The sequence below is a fragment of the Prunus persica genome, chromosome G4, assembly GCF_000346465.2.
Source record: "Prunus persica cultivar Lovell chromosome G4, Prunus_persica_NCBIv2, whole genome shotgun sequence".
Classification (NCBI taxonomy): domain Eukaryota; kingdom Viridiplantae; phylum Streptophyta; class Magnoliopsida; order Rosales; family Rosaceae; genus Prunus; species Prunus persica.
In genome coordinates, this window is record NC_034012.1 from 19,412,295 (window position 1) to 19,432,138 (window position 19,844).

Below are 19,844 nucleotides of genomic sequence, written 5' to 3' on the forward strand. Positions count from 1 at the left end.
TCTCTTGCTCGTTCATTAGAACAGCTTCGTAAGTAGTATTCAGCAAGGTGAAGACTTCCTGACTGCGGTCATGATTTGGCAATGGCGCTCAGTGGTCGTTGCGACCGTACTTTCCCCTTCCCTTCTTCGAGTGTCATTGCCGAGCGTCAGAATTATTTTTTCATTTTTGACTTGCAGGGTACCCATTAGTCCTTCCGATCGGGGTGTAGGGTTGCCCCTGTGCCGAATAACTCTTTATCGCTGGTTCCTCCTGCCGAGCCGAGGGCCCAGACTTTGAGTTGAAATATTCGGCTTTGGCATGGATTGCCGCTTGCTTCATTAGTTCGTCATAGGTGCTCCAGTTGCTACTGTGCACTAGATACCGAAAGTGTGAGGATCGAAGGCCATTCTTAAAGGCACCGTAGGCTGCCCTGTCATCCGTTTCTGGACACCTTGAGTACTCATGACTGAAGCGTGCAGCGTATTCCCTTAGAGGCTCGTCCTCCCTTTGCCAAATCGTGTACAGATCATCGGCAGAATACAGTCGATCCGTTTTGATCATGAAGTGATTGAGAAAAATCTGTTTCAACTCGTCAAAGGAGTCTACCATCCTTGGTTCCAATCGGTAGAACCAGTTCAAGGCCGCTCCGGTAAGCGCAGATGGGAAGAGCAAGCATTGCCCTTCGTTGCTGAGACCTTTGCACCCTACGACCAATTAGAAGGAGTGGAGATGTCTTAAGGGGTCCTCTACCCCGATGTAGAATGGTATGCGTAGCGATTGCACATCTCTGTCCTGCCTGGCATGCCTGATGCATTCGGTGAACGGTCCTAGTCGAAGTTTCCCCAATCGGGCTCCTGAGAACGGGTTCGGTCGTTTTTCATCTTCTGAACTTTTTATAAAGAAGTCGGATGACGCGATCTCAGCTAGGAATCTCCTCAGAACTATAGTCCTCTGAATGTCTTAGTAGACTTGATCGCTTGGCCTCAGAGTATCGTGTAGGCGTTGCCGAACGGTAGGTTGATCCTTAGGTCTTGGAGGGGACGTACTCGTGGTCTGACTCTGTCGTGGACTCTAGCCCTTGGACCTTTCGAATGGGTGATTTGTTCCTGAGAACCCTCGTCCATAAGTCCCTTAGATGCGCATTGATCCTGATCAGAGATCTCTGTCTTTCGACTTCCCTATCGTTAATCCGATGGCGACAATCGGTGTAGACCTTCTTTGGTAGATGGGGTTGGTCTCTGGGAGCCAGGACTACCAGCTGCTTGGAGGGTGCTGGCGTTGCCTTCGCCCCATTCTTGCTTTTTCTTTGCCGATTCAGAGTTTGCAAGCTCTCAGAGGATTGAGTGAGTTGGATATTTTGCGTATGCTGCTGATTGAGCAGTTGCTGGGTTTCGTCCACTTTAGATGAGAGTAGGTTGTTGTGTTCCTGTAGTTTAGCCATATCCTACCGAAGAGAAGTTATTTGGGCCAGAAGCTCAGCTTCGGCAGTCGTTTACATATGGGTGAAGTGTCGAAGGGGCTGCAAGGGGGTAGCGCTGGGCTAGCTCCACTTGACCTTCCGAACGGCAGTCCTTCCTCGGGCAGGAATATAGGTACTGAGGTGGTCCCCATGTACTTCAGGGATAATGGGTTGATTCTAGTCGATTACCATAGACGGCGCCAAACTGTTGATGCAACAAAGTGGTTCGGCACTCTTAGGCTCAACTTAGTGATGTCGGGACCTTCTGGATGCTCTAGGTCCTCGGTAGGGTGTGATCTTGTAAAATGACAAATGCTCGGTAAGGCCTTAGGCACCGGTGTGGTACCTGCCGAAAGCACTCGGATGCTTAAGTAAGTACGAATTTAGTAAACTTTAACTGACAGATCAATAGGCTGTATGCCGTAAGTTCTGGTTACCTCCATTTAGGGATAGTGGTCCTCTTTTATAGGCCTTACGAGGTGTGCATATTGTTTAGAATTTTGATGTGGGACTGTGGACATCGATTGTGGGCGTGCCATGTGTCTTGGAGAAGGGAGTTACCCTAATCGCTGGATCGGTAGACAAGGTGCCGAGGGCCACCATAGCCAGGCTCAATCTTGTCCACGTGTCTGGTCCTTATAGGCTGTTCATTTTGGTATAAGCATTACCGATCAGTTAGAATTTGATTGAAGGTTTGGATGGGAAGGTCTCTAACCAAATCGGCAAACATGCCTCTCGTTTAGTTAGAAATAGAGCGATCGGTAGGGTGCACATTTTTAGGGGAGGGGCCTTCTTATTGGGTAGGCAAACGGGGCCTACTGTTTGGTTAGAAATTAACCGAACAGTAAATGATATTTTCTTATAGGAGGGGTCAAAGGTCTAAAGGAAGTGACACTCAACCTTGCATCTGGTCGTTTGGCTTTTCATGAGGACATATGAGGTGAAGTGATTGTTGCTCATGCCACCTGGAAAGGCTCAATGTGGGAAAGGTGTTGGAATTTTAAAAGGTTTTTATTTATTTAATTATTTTGGCTGTTTTATTTTATTTATTGTGGGGATTATAAATATTTTAATATTCAGGTTTTATTTATGGTTGGTGAATGCCTTAATTTTTTGGTTGGTGACTTTTATGGTTGGCGAAGGTTACATGTTTTTGGATGCCTATAAAAGGCCACTCCTCCTTCACATTTAAAATATACACAATACACTATTAGAATATCACATACCACATTCTAATTCTCTCCTTTTCTACTTTTACATATATTCTCTACTTTATATATTATTATTTTGGGCAATGGTTATGTGACTTGGATACCTATATTTGTCTATGAACGTGCTCATAGCGGATCTTGAGTTTGTGTACAAGGGGTCGTATCTTGGAGTCTTGTAGACCGTCAGTACCTGCACGTAGGGAGGCTACTATATGTTATTTATAATTTAAATGTTTTGTATTTGGCTTTACGGAAAGAGAAAAACTATTATTTTTTATAACAAAAGGTACTTAGCATTTGAGAGTCAATCGAGAGTTGGTTTGAGGCGATTTCGATGAGAACAAGATTGTGGGGGAGCGATTTCTGACCACCATTAAGAACAAGGTATGCAAGCAATTCCTTTCATTATTTTACAATTAGACTTGTGTTTTTTGTTGAATTTCATTAAATATATGATGAACCTTGCATGAACAATGAGAATTGTTATAAAATAGAAACCTAGGCATGCATGAGTGCATGACATACTAGCGATGACAAGGTATGTGCCTGAGCAATTCAACCCTAACTTTTGGATCGTTTTGCATGATATGTATGTGGGATTCAAACTTGCGGAAAAAAGGAGAGGCTTTATACAGTCAGTAGCAGTAGGTGGATGAAGAGGAAGAAGGGGGGAGAGAGAGAGAGAGAGAGAGAGAGAGAGAGAGAGACTGCAAAGGAGCATGATGGGGATGGGGTGGGGGTCACACCACCGTTGAAGAACCAGTAGTGGTAGGTGAATGAAGAGACCCTTGTCGAGCAGAAGAGATGTGCTCTGGAGATCGTGCAGAAGGTGAAGTAGCAAATGCTCAACCATAAAAGTATGTTGCCGCAACTAGAGATGACAACCCTGCCAGAGCCGTTCAGGATGTCAATTGAGCTAAAGAGGTGGTTCCCCAATGATAGTGAGGAAATTGACTTCTATCAAATGCATAAGGAAAAGAACGAGACCAAACTAGCCATGCATCGTTAGGAGGTGTCATTGGAGAATGCGTTCATGAAGGGTGTCAAAATGGACCTTGAAGGCTTGGCGAAGGGTGAACCTCATTGCTTCTAGGAACACATGGGGAAGACGTTTCTGATGGTATCCCATGTAATTGTACATAAATTAGAGGTTGCTAAGTGCTTTTGATTATATGGTTTGTTTATGTTCGGCAGATGGTGAGGGAGATGTACATCACCCACAGGAAAGCAGACAAGGAAGTGGATTGGCCAAGCGGCATGGGGAGACGGCGAAGGTCAAAATAGCCGAAGTTCAAGCCGCCATTCAGGAGAATAACACGCTGCATAGACAAAAAAAGAGGTGGTTGAATGGAAGACGAAGGTGCTGTCTAAGGAAAATAGCATGTCAACATTCCCGTAATAGCTCGAGCTCCACCATTAATATATGGGCTTGTTGTGAGATACGCATATGTCTATGACATGTTAACACGAAAGATGATGCGGCTATTAACTACATAGTATGTGGACTTAGTATCTATTATGTTGTGGGTTCTTAAGTTATTGAGCTTGGATTGTTCCTACTTGTGTTAGAATTAGGTTTTTACTTGATGGGTGAAAAACCTAATTGACACGTGCTAAAATATGAAAACTATGAGAGAATATTTGTTTGTGGGAATTTTCTGTGTATTCTTCTCCTTGTAGGAGGTCATATTTATAATATAACGAAACCTGAATGGGTAAGTAAATAATAAATTCTTAAATCTATTTACAGTAGAAAATCAGGAATTAAAGTAAATCAATTACAATTATAATAGGAATTCTTGGTGTGTAAGGAAAGTAAGTCAATATCCATAAGTCATGCCAACACTCCCCCTCACGTTGGTGCATAGATGTCGCGAATGCCCAACTAATCCAATGAATTGTGGAATGCTTTACTGGAAATCGCCTTTGTCAAAATATCCGCCAATTGATCCTCGGATTTCACAAAAGGAAACTGAAACAGCCTCAAGCTTCTGTTTGATGAAGTGTCGATCCACCTCAACATGTTTAGTACGATCATGCTGAACCGGATTCTGTGCAATAGCTATAGTAGCCTTGTTGTCGCAAAAGAGATTCATTGTGGATGTAGGTTTATACCCAAGTTCAGTAAGCAACTTTCTTAACCAAAGAAGTTCACAAATCCCTTTAGTCATGCCTCTGAACTCAGCTTCTGCACTGGATAAAGCTACTACATTCTATTTCTTGCTCCTCCATGTCACCAAATTACCTCCCACGAATGTGAAGTAACCCGATGTGGATTTTCTATCTGTTATATTACCTGCCCAATCTGCATCTGAATAACCATCAATATTTAGATGACCATGCTTTGAGAACATAAGTCCTTTTTCAGGTGCAGACTTCAAATATCTAAGTATCCGAACAACTGCATTCATGTGGTCTTCACTTGAAGAGTGCATAAATTGACTGACAATGCTCAATGCATAAGCAATGTCTGGTCGAGTAGTGACAAATAGATCAATCTTCCCACTAACCTTTGGTATCTTTCTTTGTTAGTTGGAACTTGATCCGGATATTCTCCAAGATGATGATTCTGAACAATAGGAGTGTCCGCAGGTCTGCAATATAGCGTTCCTGTGTCTGTCAACAAGTCCAAGACATATTTCCTTTGAGAGAGAAATATGCCTTGATGCGATCGAGCCACTTCAATTCCCAAGAAATACTTGAGTCCACCTATATCCTTCATCTCAAACTCGGTAGCCAAATAGTCTTGCAGCTGTGATATTTCCTGTTTATCATTCTCAGTAATAATCATATCATCAACATAGATTATTAATGTTGTTACCTTCCCTTTCATATGTTTCAAGAACAGAGTATGATCTGAGTTGCACTGTTTGAAACCATTGTTCTTCATTGCCATGGTGAACTGTCCAAACCATGCACGTGGTGACTGTTTCAATCCATACAATGTTTTTCGTAACCTGCAAACTGTTCCAGTCTGAGTAGTATTATATCCAGGAGGAATGTCCATGTACACCTCCTCCGTGAGTTCGCCATATAGAAAAGCATTCTTTACATCAAACTGATGTAGCGGCCAATCCAAATTAGTTACAAGGGACAATAAGACTCTGATGGTGTTTAACTTTGCAACTGGTGCAAAGGTTTCTTCATAGTCTATACCATATGTCTGTGTGTACCCTTTTGCCACAAGTCTTGCCTTGTATCGCTCGATAGATCCATTTGCATTGTGTTTTACAATAAACACCCATCTACATCCGATAGTCTTTTTTCCTTGTGGTATAGTCTCCATTGTCCAAGTCTGATTTTTCTCAAGAGCTTTCATCTCCTCTTTTATAGCTTGGACCCACTTAGGATCTTTCAATGCTTCAGAGACCTTGGTTGGAATATGAATAGCAGACAACTAATGCACAAAAGCCTTGAGCGGTTCAGACAGCTTCTCAGTGGATACATGATTTGCAATTGGATACTTGGATGTCTTGCCAATATCAGGTGAATAACGGTTTAGTGGCTTCCCACGATTTTGCCTGAAAGGTAATTGATATCCAATAGTTTTATCCTCTAACTGCACAAGTCTAGTAGGAGTAGTTACCTCAAAGATATTCTCAGGAGATTGGTCCGTCGGTGCTGTTGAGTAAGAGGGGGGGTCTTCATCTTGTTGTCCTGAGTTGTCTGTAGGAGTATGACTCGAATCAAAAACAGCTTCGCAAGGGTTAGGCGATTCATCGTTGTTTGGCAGAGAGCATTCGCACGTGCCAGACTCGGGACGATCGATTGTTATTGTTTCTTGGTCGAGAGCAATCTTCGTGTATAGATGAATATCTTCGTTTTCCAAGCTACTCCAATTGAGCTCTTCACTCTGTATCTCCCCCTGAAGAGTAGAATTGGATGTTGGGTCATAGAAGAACATCTCTGATTCCAAAAAGGTGACATCCAAAGTGACATAGGTCTGCCGGGTAGGAGGGTGATAACATCGGTAGCCTTTCTAATGAGTGGCATGACCCAAATAAACACAACGAAGCGCACATGGATCAAGTTTGCTTCGTTGATTTTTGTGGAGATGAATGAAGGCCACACAACCAAAAATGCTAGGGGTAAGCACCAAAACAGAGGGTAGAGGCCTGTGTTGCGCGAGCACTTGTAATAGAGTTTTGAAGTTCAAGACCCCAGAAGGCATGCGTTTGATAAGGTGGACAGCAGTGACGACAGCATCATCCCAGTGATGACGAGGAACATGGCCATCAATGAGAAGAGCACGGGCTGTTTCAAGGAGATGACGATTCTTCCGTTCGGCAACACCATTTTGTTGTGGTGTCTAGGGGCAAGTTGTCTCATGAATAATGCCATGTGTCTGGAAGTAAGTTTGAAAATCATGATTAACAAATTCTCCACCGTTGTCAGAGCGAAGAATCTGTATTCGAGCATTGAACTGTGTTTCCATCTGTTTGTGAAAGGATTGGAACAGGGAAAACACTTCATTCTTATTTTTCATCAAATAAAGCCATGTCATCCGTGTACAATCATCGACGAATGTGACAAACCAATGAATACCAGAATGAGTAGAAATAGGTGAGGGTCCCCAAACATCAGAATGAATTAAAGCAAAAGGAATAGTACTTTTATTCATACTTAAAGGATAGGATGCTCTGTGACTCTTGGCTAAAATGCAAGTGTCACATTTAAAATATGAGTCCTTAAATACAGAAAACAACTCGGGCAATAAGTGTCTCATATAACCAAAAGATGGATGCCCCAAACGTCGGTGCTAGAGCCAAATCTGTCGGTGCTTGTCATCAGACGGATGCTTCACACAATTGGCACGTCCCATACTGAAGTCATCCATATAGTACAGTCCCCCTCTTTTAGTACCACGCCCAATGATCTCCTTAGTGAGAATATCCTGTAGTAAACAAAAATTGGGATAAATTAGTGCACAACAATTTAGTTGTTCAGTTGCCTGGCTCACATACATTAATTTATTGGACAAAGATGGAACGAGTAGAGTTTTAGAAAGGGACAGAGAAGGTGAAAGGGCGACAGTGCCAGCCCCTGTCACAGGATAGGTAACTCCATTCGCATTGGCAATACTTATGCGGCGGGGAGTAGTGGTGTGCAAAAAATCATTCGGATCAAAGGTCATATGATCAATGGCGCCAGAATCAATTATCCAACCAGTAGTATCTCGTAGATCAAAAGTATGAAATGCATAACCGCAATTACTTGAGACATCCGGAAGCGCGGGACTATTAGTAGGGTCTACCTGCGGGAACAAGGCTAATTGGGGTTCGGTAGAGACAAAAGTAGCACGACCGGAATTACTAGCAGTTTCTCTGAGCTTGCGAGTGCGGAGCTCCTCCCACCACTCAGGATAACCATTCAGCTTAAAACAGGTGTCATAGGTATGTTTGGGGTTGCCACAGTGCGTGCAACCACTTCCATCAGTTGGAGCCTTGGGACGGGAAGGTGGGATGGTTTTAGGAGGTGGCGCACCAGTAGCAGTAGCATATGACTGGATCTGAAGGTGGGCCACAGTAGAGGAATTATGGGGCTGTACGGCACGAGTAGGGGGACCTGATCGAGGTGCACTCTTGGCTGCAAAACCAGTGCCAGTGGGTGCAGATGAACCTATCATCACTACTTGTCAAACATCTTCACGGCGAACATAGGCATAAGCTTGGTCCACAGTAAGGAATGGAGTCATGTGAAGAACATCACTTCGGGCCTTATCAAGACGATCATCAAGGCCATCCAAAAATATGTAAACTCGATCTTCCTGCAGAATATCATTATAGCGCTTGATATCACTTTCATACTCCATCATATTTGGACGACGGAAATCAATCTCTCTCCATAAGCTTTGGAGAGTATTGTAATAGGTTTCAATGGAGCCGCCAACTTGTCACATACGGGAGACTCGTCGTTTCTGATCATAAACTTGAGAGGTGTCAGTGCCATCATAGTAAGTTGAGGCAATTGCATCCCACACTGCTTTTGCCATTGGAAAACGAATGAAATTGCCAATCAAGATTTGCTCCAGAGAATTGATGAGTCATCCCTTCACAATAGAGTTCTCAGTGCGCCAGCGAGGAAACGTTGGAGTGGTCGAAGGAGGTTGTGGAAGATCACCATTAATATATCCCAATTTGTCTTTGGCAGAGATATAGAACTCGACAACTTGGGACCATAGGGCATAGTTGGTGCCATCCAACTTTATGCCAATCTGTGCAGCGGAAGCTTCATAGGTAATCGTCGTCAGAATCGTTGTCTGATTCGGGTTCAAGGTCGTCGTCTGATTCGAGTTCGAGGTCGTCGTCTGAGTCTAGGTCGAGGTCGTCTTGGTAGGATCCTGATTTAGGATCGAGTTCGAGGTCTGAGTCTGCATCTGCATTAATTGAGCCACCTAGGCACTCAACTCGGCTATGGTTAGTTGAGAAGGAGAGGAGGAAGCAGTGGTGCTACCGCCATGAGGATTAGAAGAGTCATCCTCCCCCATGGTGGCGGCTAGGGTTTAGAAACTAGAGTCAACAATCCCAAGATCGCTGCTCTGATACCATGCTAAAATATGAAAACTATGAGAGAATATTTGTTTGTGGGAATTTTCTGTGTATTCTTCTCCTTGTAGGAGATCATATTTATAATATAACGAAACCTGAATGGGCAAGTAAATAATAAATTCCTAAATCTATTTACAGTAGGAAATAAGGAATTAAAGTAAATCAATTACAATTATAATAGGAATTATTGGTGTGTAAGGAAAGTAAGTCAATATCCACAAGTTACGCCAATAACACATAGATAAGGTACCCTCACTAGCATCCGCACCATTTTATGTCATCCTCATTGTTCATGTTATTCCCATACTTATGTTTATGTTATTCCCATTGTAGATGTGCATACTAAATAGTGAGAAAGGCCATACTTTTGTTACAGGATTATTGAAGATGTATATTACTTCACATGTATGATGTTATGTTGTTTATTGATCTTTGTTACTGGGACTTCCAATACTCCTGTTTAATCACACAATATGACCCAAAAAAATTGAATTAGGAGAGGAAGGCCTCAAATTAGAGGATTGTACTGTGCCGAGTCGACCAGCCATGGCTCACAAACAGCAGTATAAAAGCACTGCAAAAAATTAGAGATTTGTTTTTTATATGAAACAAACAAAAAATCAGAAAGAAGGGTAATTTTCACTTTACCACAGTAAAGTTTACCGACTTTTAGAGTTCAATACATCAAATTTTTTCGTCTCAGTCACATACGCAAAGTTGATTTTCTTACCACTTTCATACATTCCGTCAGTCTTTCTGTTACCAAGTATGTTAACTGCTGACGTGGCAACAAATGTGCCACGTAGACCTACTAATATGATACCACATGGTCCACATATATTATTAAGTAAATAAACATTAATTAATTAATTAATTAAACTTAAAAAATAAAAAGGGAGCTTCACTAATATACCCAAAATAGGGGTTGAAATTATAAAAAATAAAAAATAAAAAAAAAACCCCACATGAAATGCAATTTAGAAACACACCCAAAATCCATTTACTACATAAGAAATGAGTGTTGAAGTTCCTATAAATTACATGACTGTCATTGATTAACTTAAAATAAGCAACACAAGAAACTCAAAAAAAACCCAAAACAAGCCCAGCAAACCCAAAGTACATTGTTAATAAATTATCGTAGAAGTACATTGATAATACCATGTCATAGAAGTGCATTGTTAATACCATGTCATAGAAGTACATTGTTAATACCATTTCATACACAAAAAAACTCAAAAAACCCAAAAAAAAGGCCCAGCAAGACATCCGATATCCTTTGCAGAAACCACCTCCAATTGTTCACAGTTTCACCAGAAACAATCACAAAGGCAAAAAGAAATACCTTTACAAGAAAAAAGAAAAAAGAAAAATACACTGTTAATACTATGTCATAACACTATCTTCCTAGTAAAAATTACATTATGCATATCATAAACTTCAAGTGCATAGCTACATATAGAGCAAAATATAGAGCATGCTTTGTTACTGAAAATCTGTTAATATACTATGTCATAGAAGTACACTATTAATATTATGTCATAGAAGTGCACTGTTAATACTATGTCATAGAAATCATCTTAGTTGCAGAGTATGAACAGTATAACAACTGTTCATACCACTTACTGGAAGTTAACAACTACGTCATTTCATTTGCATAATAGGTACGATAAAGAATCCAAATAGTACCAAACATCAAAACCAAGTTAACACTAAATAGTGTTACATTAAAATCACAAAGAACCTAGATCACTAAGAATCTAAATCCACGAACAGTAATTATCAATTTTCTCAGTAACCAAACATTAGATAGCATACACGATAGAGCCAAACAAGTCAACAACAATGAGAAAAACAAGCATAATGAATTCTAAATCACTAATTCCAAATATTATATCATTCTAAAATAGAAAAAGCAATACATCAATGACTCATATTGACTAATTAAGTATTTTACGCCAAGAACTCATGCCAAAATTCTGACTACGACCAACTCTAGCATCGTCGGCGCTCCAAAGAATGAAGAATAAAATTGAATCACCATATCACCATTGCCAAAACCTCAATTCAATCATATGCTAAGCAAACACATAAATTAACAACAACAAAAAATTACGAGAAATTAAAATTTTCACAGTAACCTCTAAGAGCTTTTGTGCATGAGAGACTAAGTAGTTCTTCAGAGAATCTCTCTCCCGACGGCGTATCCAATTTTATCCAACGCTCAATCCAAGTACGATCCCTGCCTTCTTTGCCGGACTCATTCCTCCAAAGGAGTTCTTAGTTCATTTACTGATGAAGCCACACGGAAATTTTTTGAAAGTCATAAATACTTTGGTCTTGAAGCTGACCAAGTAAGAAGTTTTTCTTAAACTTTGTGAATAAGGCTTTAGTTCTGGGATGATTTTGCTTACTTCACGCTTCCTTGATGCAAGTCACCTTCTTTCAGCAAGGCACCATACCTTGTGCCTCTAAGGATGGTAGATTTATTATGGAAACTCCATACGGGGTATGGTTTCTATTTGTACTTGATCTTATTCAGAAAATTCTTTTTGTTTGAACCTCTTTTTAAGGCTTTGCATAATCTCTGAGAAATTTCCCTTTAAATATATCATCAAGCAACCTGAGCCCATAAACCTTCTTCCCACATCGAAACTTCTCCAGTTTGGCATATCGGTCTTTTTGGAACTGCAAACAAATCTATTAACTAAAACAATTCCCTTTGCACAATAAAACAAAAATTGCTATAAGGAAAAGCTAAAATGCCTGTTGATTTGAACAAAGGTCTCTCTTCCGTCTGCGTTGAGGTTGATGTGGTTGACGTCGCTCAGATTCGACGACGCTGGAGACGGAATTGGAGGTGTGTCGTCGGCCAACGGAGATTGAGACGGAGATGATTGCGGTGGCGTCCGACGGAGATGGAGGAAGGGAAATTGGAGATAAAGTTTTGGGAATCGGCAACGGGTTGTGGTGATGGAGTCGACGAGGGCTGTGGTGGAGACGATGAAGATTAAATGGGAATTGGGCCAGGAGAAAAGCCAAAAGCATAGCTCGATTGTTGAAGAAGAAGAAGAAAGTTCGAGATGTGTGTTGATGAAGATTGAGTTGATTAATAGACAAAGCAAAAGGGCAAAACAGTAATCCAACATAGCTGTTGATTTTAAGAAATCAACAACTGTCAATTTTTGAGTTTATTTTGGGTGTGTTTATATATATTGAATGGTATAGGGTTTCTTTATAGAACTATGTCTAGAAATGGGTATTTAACTAATTTTCTAAAATAAAAATTCATCTCTCTCTCTCTCTCTCTCTCACATTGAACCCAAAACCCCATCACTCTCCTTGCCCCAGAACCCCAGCGCTCTCTCCTTGCTCTCTTATGGAACCCAGAACCCCAGCCAACCTTTCTCAAGACACCCAAAAACTTCTCTTTCCCCATAACCACCCACAAGACCCCCTCCTCCTCCTCCCACCCCTTAAGAACCCAGAGCCCAACCCAGCCCGCAACCCAACCCCTACCACTGAACCCGTACCCAGAACCCAGCCGCAACCCCACCCCCAAATGCAAAGTGTTTTATTTTTTTTTTCTTTTCAATTTTTGAATTTGCACACAGAGAGAGAGAGAGAGAGAGAGAGAGAGAGAGAGAGAGATGGTTTGGATGGGTCTCAGTTGGGCTGGGGATGGTTCTCCAGTGGGGATGAGGGTGGTTGTATGGTGGCATTGGGCTTGGGGGTGTGAGTTCGATAGGGGTTGCGGGGGGAGAGAGAGCAAGGAGAAAAGGAGAGAGATTTGAGAGAGAGAGAGAGAGAGAGAGAGAGATAGGGATTTTTAATTTTAAGTTTTTTAATTAATTAATTAATTAATTAATGTTTATTTATTTAATAATATATGTTGACCACATGACATCATATGAGTGAGTCTACGTGGCACATTTGTTGCCACGTCAGCAGTTAACAGACTTGTTAATAGAAAGACTAACGACATGTATGAAAATGATAAGAAAATCAACTTTGTGTATGACTGTGATGAAAAAAATTTGATGCATCGAACTCTAAAAGTCAATAAACTTTACCATAATAAATTGAAAATTACTCTAAAAAGAATATCCCCGTAGGATCCCAACATTCCGTACATCAACAAACAAGAAAACAAAAACAAAGACGCATTACAGTTGGTAGGTGAGAACATCTCTTTTGGCCATGACTGTGATATGAAACCCAAGTCAGGAAGGTGAATGGGGTGAAAGGGTTCTAAGACGAGGAGGACCGCATGTATACAGATTATGCTATGATTTTTTTCCTTCTATTTTTTTTTTTCTCCTGGGATTCCTTTGGTAGAGGAATTAAAAGCAAAATGAGGATGATAGAAATGGAGGGAATTAAAAGCATTCCGTGGCTGTGTTTCTTCTCTTTTTAGAGGTTTGTTTCTTTTTATGCTGATATTTGTTTCTTGATAGTTAAATTGGTGACAAAGAAGACAGCAGCTGGAGGCTTTGATGTACAAGCAGACGTATGCAATTAGACCTTGATGTATTGAGATTGGTTTTAAATAAAGACGTTTGCAATTAGTTATTGCATCTGTTTCAAATTTCGTTCAAATGGCTATTTTCTTTTACTTTCGTTCCTTAATGTGAATTGTTAACATTGTAGGTTTTTAATAGGCTCAATAAAAAAAAAAGCTTTTGATTATCTTTTAATTATGCATTTATTTCTCTGCCTTTCTCTCCAGTTTTCAGTTCTTTTGGTGTGGTTTTTTATGACGCTTTGGTTTGATGCCTTCTTTTTATCCCTCTTTTTGGTTTTCTTTTATTTCTCAGGGGATCCATTTGCTACAGGAATTAAAATAGAGTCGGAGGGAGGAAAAGGGAGGAAAGGTTTTTCTGCTTTTGTTTTTTCTTCGTTATACTTCAAGTTTTCTTTTGTTACTGGCTTCATGAATTATCAAACCCACGATAATTGTTGTGCAGGAGTTATTGTTCTCTCATCGTTGTTGTAGATAGATCGGCTGCACGTGTGGGTCTTCAACTTCTTGAGGTTTATCAGCCTTGAAATTTAGTTATGTTCATAAAAAATTATGTGTTGTATTAAATGTTGTTTGTTTCCTAACAACAATGAGATCAAAGAATTTGTTTGACTACAACAGTTGAAATGATAATTTGTTTTTTGCTGAGAAACAAAAGGAAGAAAATGAAACAAAAATAATAAAAGAAGAAAAAAAAATAAAGAGAAATTTTTTTTAAAACGGTAAATTTTGTATATTTCCAATCCAGAGGTTTAACCACCAATACAGCACATAGGCTTCAAATAAGTTCCACGTCAGAGCAATTGCGAATGCCACGACATGGGCCCACACTCACATAGGAGAAATTTAACTTAATGATTATCAAGTCTTCAAATAAGTTTTATTCATGAATAAAAAGCACACTCGCATTATCGCATAGGAGCAATTGTGAAATGCCACTATCAGACGCGGACCTACAGAGGCACAAGGAGGTGTGCACTTCCTCTCGCCGGAAAGAGCTCTGGAGGTTGTGAAATTTGCCCCTCAGCTCTGCTATGGAAGTGCCCACACTCTGCTTGAAGAAATGCCTCTGTGAAATTGCTTTTTGTTTGCTGTGGTGTTGCGTTGTTGGGCTGTTGCGCGCAACACAGCCGCATGCATTTTTTTTAAAAGTCCTTGGCCAAAAGTACAATTAATATTATTAATAATTTAATATAAAGAGTCCTAAATTGAATTGAAGAAGCCAACAGACCCAAATCTCAAGGTATTTTTTTTTTCTTTTTTTTTTCCCTTTTGGTCTTTTTTTCTTTTGATTTTTTATTTCTATTTTTTTTATAATAATTATTTTTTTTTATGTGACTCCCTTTGTATTTTTTAATTATAAAGATATGAAACATTACTTGTAACAACCCGGTCTTTAATTAATTTTTAATTAATAATTTATTTTGTAAAAAGACAATTATACCCCTAGAATATTTTATTAGGTTTAAAGTTGACTTTTTGACCGAGAAGGAATTTGGGGATTTGGGTGGTACTGTTGCGTAGAGCTCAACGATACGAGTTTGTAGATATGCGGCACGCTCAATTCCGAGTTGTAATGAAGGAAAAAATGTTTATAAACAAAAAGGACGTAAAGGGAATTTTTAAATTTTCTAGTGCTACATTACCCACTCAGTACCCGAACTCTTTATTTTTCTCTCCTTCTTCCTCCCCCGGTAGCTTCAGCCATTTTTTTTCTTCTTCTTTGTTTTTCGACGGTCACTGTAGCAACAGTGACTGTTCGACTTCTAAGCCACAAAATTGACTCCTCCTCTATAAAACCCACCTAAGATCCAATTTGATTGGCTAATGATGAGCTCGAATTGAAGCTAAGGAATGGTTAGGCTTTTCCGGCGATATTTTTGCATTTTTCGGCAACTCCGGTCACGAAATCCGTCGAGCCAGGTATGAAACTTCATCTACTCTTCATGCTCTATCCATTTATGTAGGTATTAAAGATTGATTTTGAAGTTTTACAGATTGTTCCATATACCCATATTATGCTGACGGTTTCAGCTTCGTTCTGGCTAGTTCTTGTTAGTTTTTGGCCTTGGTCCAAGAACAAAAGTGACTCTAATTGATGTCTTGGACCTAGGGTAGGAATCTTGGCCAGCAGTTGGGAGTTTTTCGGGCCGCTGGAGTTTACTCTAGACACCCACGTGCTGCCAGCTCGTGTGGTGGCATGTGGGCAGCGTAGTGAAGTTACATTTAGTCCTAAAATAATCTCTTGGTCCTCACGAGCGCATAGGAGTTCGCAGATCTCAATTCGGACAATGTTTGAGCCCCGATCAGATCTCGCATATTGTGCGATTTCTGGGTTCGATGTGTTTGAACCGTTGGATCCTGGATCGTGTAGGATTCAACGGATCGTGAATCGAAGTCCTGGATACTCCGAAAATGTCAACCCTAGGGCTAAGGTTACATGAACTGTTCGATCGTGCGATTGTGAGCAATCTAACCGTCCGATCGAGACCAAAATCTCGGAACATGTGTCCTAGGCATGTTATAACCTCTAGGAACTCTCTGATCGGAATTTTTGGAGGTGGTGGACCCCACGAGGTCCTGTGTTGACTTTTTGGGACTTTTGCCTTCTGAGTCCCGAGACACTTCTAGACCCATCCAAATGTGAGGAAAGTTAAGATGGGCATAAGAATGATTTTAATTTTATGCACGCCTTTGTAGGAGCCGGGGGTTAGGATTTTCAGATTAATTAATTATGTAGAGTTTTACCGAAGTTGTTTAAGATTGTAGGAAGCTTATATATGTACGAGTGTTCTCTGGCTTTAATATGGCATTGATTTTCTTGAATTTATATGATTATGGGATAAGTAAAAATAATGGGAATTAATGGAATCTTCAGAAATAGTGATTAGTTATTTGCTTATTTATTTATTATCTAGTTACCTTTTGTTTATTCATGCGGTTATTTGTTGCCGAGGAACTAAAGTTAAAGTATTGGAATGGTATGTTAATTAGAGATTGATATCAGTCCCGATCTCTTGGACTACAGGGGTCCAAGAGATTTGTGGTCACTCACTGTTGGATGTAAATTCAACGGTTCACTCACTCTTGCACTCATTTTAAGAAACTTTTTTGAACCATCGGATTAACATCCAACGGTAAGTGACCACAATCTCTTGGACCCCTGTGGTCCAAGAGATCGGGGCTGTGGTTAATAAACTAGCTAAGTATTTAGTATATTTAAACATTCAGTAGTGGAAAAGGATGAATCATAGCTCTTGGCTTTTATCAGATTGTGGTATATAAATAAATAAATATATATTTTAAGTTTAGTTGAGAACCAATTTATTGAAAGTTTATATAAATGACGGGTTATGGTTTTCCAACCTACCACGAGGGTACCTCCCAGTTGCCTGGAAATAGTTTGTTATTTATGATAATGCCACACGAGTTTCAGGAACGCCTGAACCGTGTGGTGCGAGGATTGCGGCTCGATTGATCTGGTATCTCCAAGGCCTGCGAGGATTGCGGCTCAGGCTGACTAATGGTTCCCTGAGGCCTGCGAGGAATGCGGCTCGGTTAACTTTGTATTTCCGAGACTTGCGAGGACGCGGCTTGGTTAACTTTGTGTTTTCGAGGCCTGCGAGGATGGAATTGACGGAATAACATTGGGATTGACGGATATATGGAATTGACGGCATATTTGAAATTTATGTTATTAAAGGAATTGACGGATCAGAAATGGGGGTACGCCTAGATGGAGAGAATTTACGCTTTAAGATGGTTTTAAATTAAAGTTGAGGATTTTATACCGTTACTATTATTTTTAAGATACTTTTATTTCACAAGAGAAAGATGGATATATATATTCTAAGTAAGTTGTTGTTATATATAAATATATATTTATTTATTTAGGAACCTTATGTGAGTTCGATATAAGGGTCTTCGGAGCTTATTTTATTTTATTTTATTTTATTTTATTATCTTTATTTGTCTCTATCTTGCATTATTTTATATAGTATTAAATAACATAAATTTTTCTAGTATATTTTGCCCCACGAGTCTTAGAGATATCTGGACCGTGGGAGCGAGGACTGCGGATCAGGTTGACCAGATATCTCCTGAGTCCAGCGAGGATTACAGGGTAGGTGTGTCACCAATGGTGTCACAAGGAAATGGATAGTTATGGCTTTCCAAGTGTGATTACCCGAATCTAAATGCTTTTATTCATTCATTTAGTTATACATCGCCAAGTGAGTAATGCCAGGAAGCTTGGAACAGGAAGTTGAGATGAAATATGAGAACTAATTGTGGCTTGATCCCTTATTAAGGGTACGTAGGCAACCTAGGGTGTTAGGTGCAGCCACAAGAGCAAGTAATTAAAGGTAATCCAGCTAAGTTATTATGGAATCTAGCATTGTTCTGGTAATGGTTTAAGAAATTGAATTTAATGTGGTTAGTAGAATGATTTGTTCGTTTCATTGAGGCCTGAGGCCAGAATGTTGTGATGCTTGATTTCCTGGATATAAATTGATATATGTTGAACGCTTGAGAAATTTTAAATGTTTGTTGACAAGTAGAAGTTTTGGGAAATGTTTAATTTACAGGGGAGACTTTCGGCAGAAGTCGAACTTGAGATCAATTGTATTTGAATGGAAGGGCAAAAAGATCATTTGTGCCCGGCATTCGCCAAGTGTCGGACACACACAGGGTTCGGCTCGAATTCCAAAGCGGAATTTGGGTCGGGTCCTGTCATTACTAGTAATCTTCAATCGAATATTGCCGCTTCTCTGAAAAATTCTTGGGTTCGCCACTGGCCACTACAACAGTTTACATGCGATGAAAGAAAAAAAGAAATTGTTGAGACGCACATCTAGAAATTTCTTATTAATTATTTTGTTATTCAATTTGGCTTCTTATATAGAAACGAAGGGATTTTTCTTTTGTCTCTTGACTTTTGAAAATGACATTATTTTTAGTACAGTTTTCTTCCGATAATTAGAGTAGGCATGTAGCAAAATATAAACTATCAAAATTGAAGGTGAGTATACGTGTTCCCAAATTATGCTAAAATTTGTCAATTACAAATTTAAAAGTAAATGTTTAAACTTGGTCTCATCTCATGTTATTTATGTATAGATTGACAATGTGAAAGTGAAAGATCAATTAGAGAGGAACGGGTGGCGCAAGTGGTCTTTATCGTTGCATGTCTTCCTCCTATGTGCATATTATGTAAATATTTATGTCCATAATCTAAAACTACAATGTGTAGAATTAAAATATTATTTTACTTAAATTATTTGAGATTTTCCTATTAATGTTGGATTTGCTTTGGATAATATTAACGTGTGGGTAATTAATTGAATAAGAACCCCCTAGCTCCTAAAGTTCATTAGACTAGTCTTCCTGCACGCGCTTCAGTGTGTGCGAGACGCTTTTTTTTAATTAAGCGCGCTACGCACGACTTACAAAGTTTCGTAAATATTTTTTAGCAATTGTATTTATATAGATGTCCGTTTCAACAGTTTCATATTTTAATCACGGGCGTGTGATATATCGTCATCTTAAGAGTTTTTCTTTATCGCCGGTATTTTTCTAGATGTACATCTTAGCAATTTACACGCTATAAAAGAAAAAAAAAATTTGCTAAGATGGACTTCTAGAAAAAATATAGGCGATAAAGGAAAACTCTTAAGACGATGATATATAACACGCGCACGATTAAAATATGAAACTGTTGAAACGGACATCTATATAAACTGAGTGTGATTTGAGAATAATTATATTCTCATTCTTATTACTATGTGCCAATTGGTTTTATTTTTAATTTTTAATTATATTTTTAGAATTAAGAAAAGATAACATGGGTAGTTATGTTTCATAAAAATAGGACCTATTATCTGATTTTGTTTTTAATATGAAAAAATGTGAATTTACTATATTATCCTTATTTAATTAATAATTTCAATTCTTAATATTTGAATTAACCGAGGGCATTTTCTAGTATTTTGAGTGTTTCACCATTTTCCGCTTTTTGCTTTATATATAGACTAGCCTCATTGCACGCGCTTCTGGGGGTGCAAGAGGCTTTTTTTTAATCACGCGTGTTACGGGCGACTTATAAAGTTTCGCAAATATTTTTTGG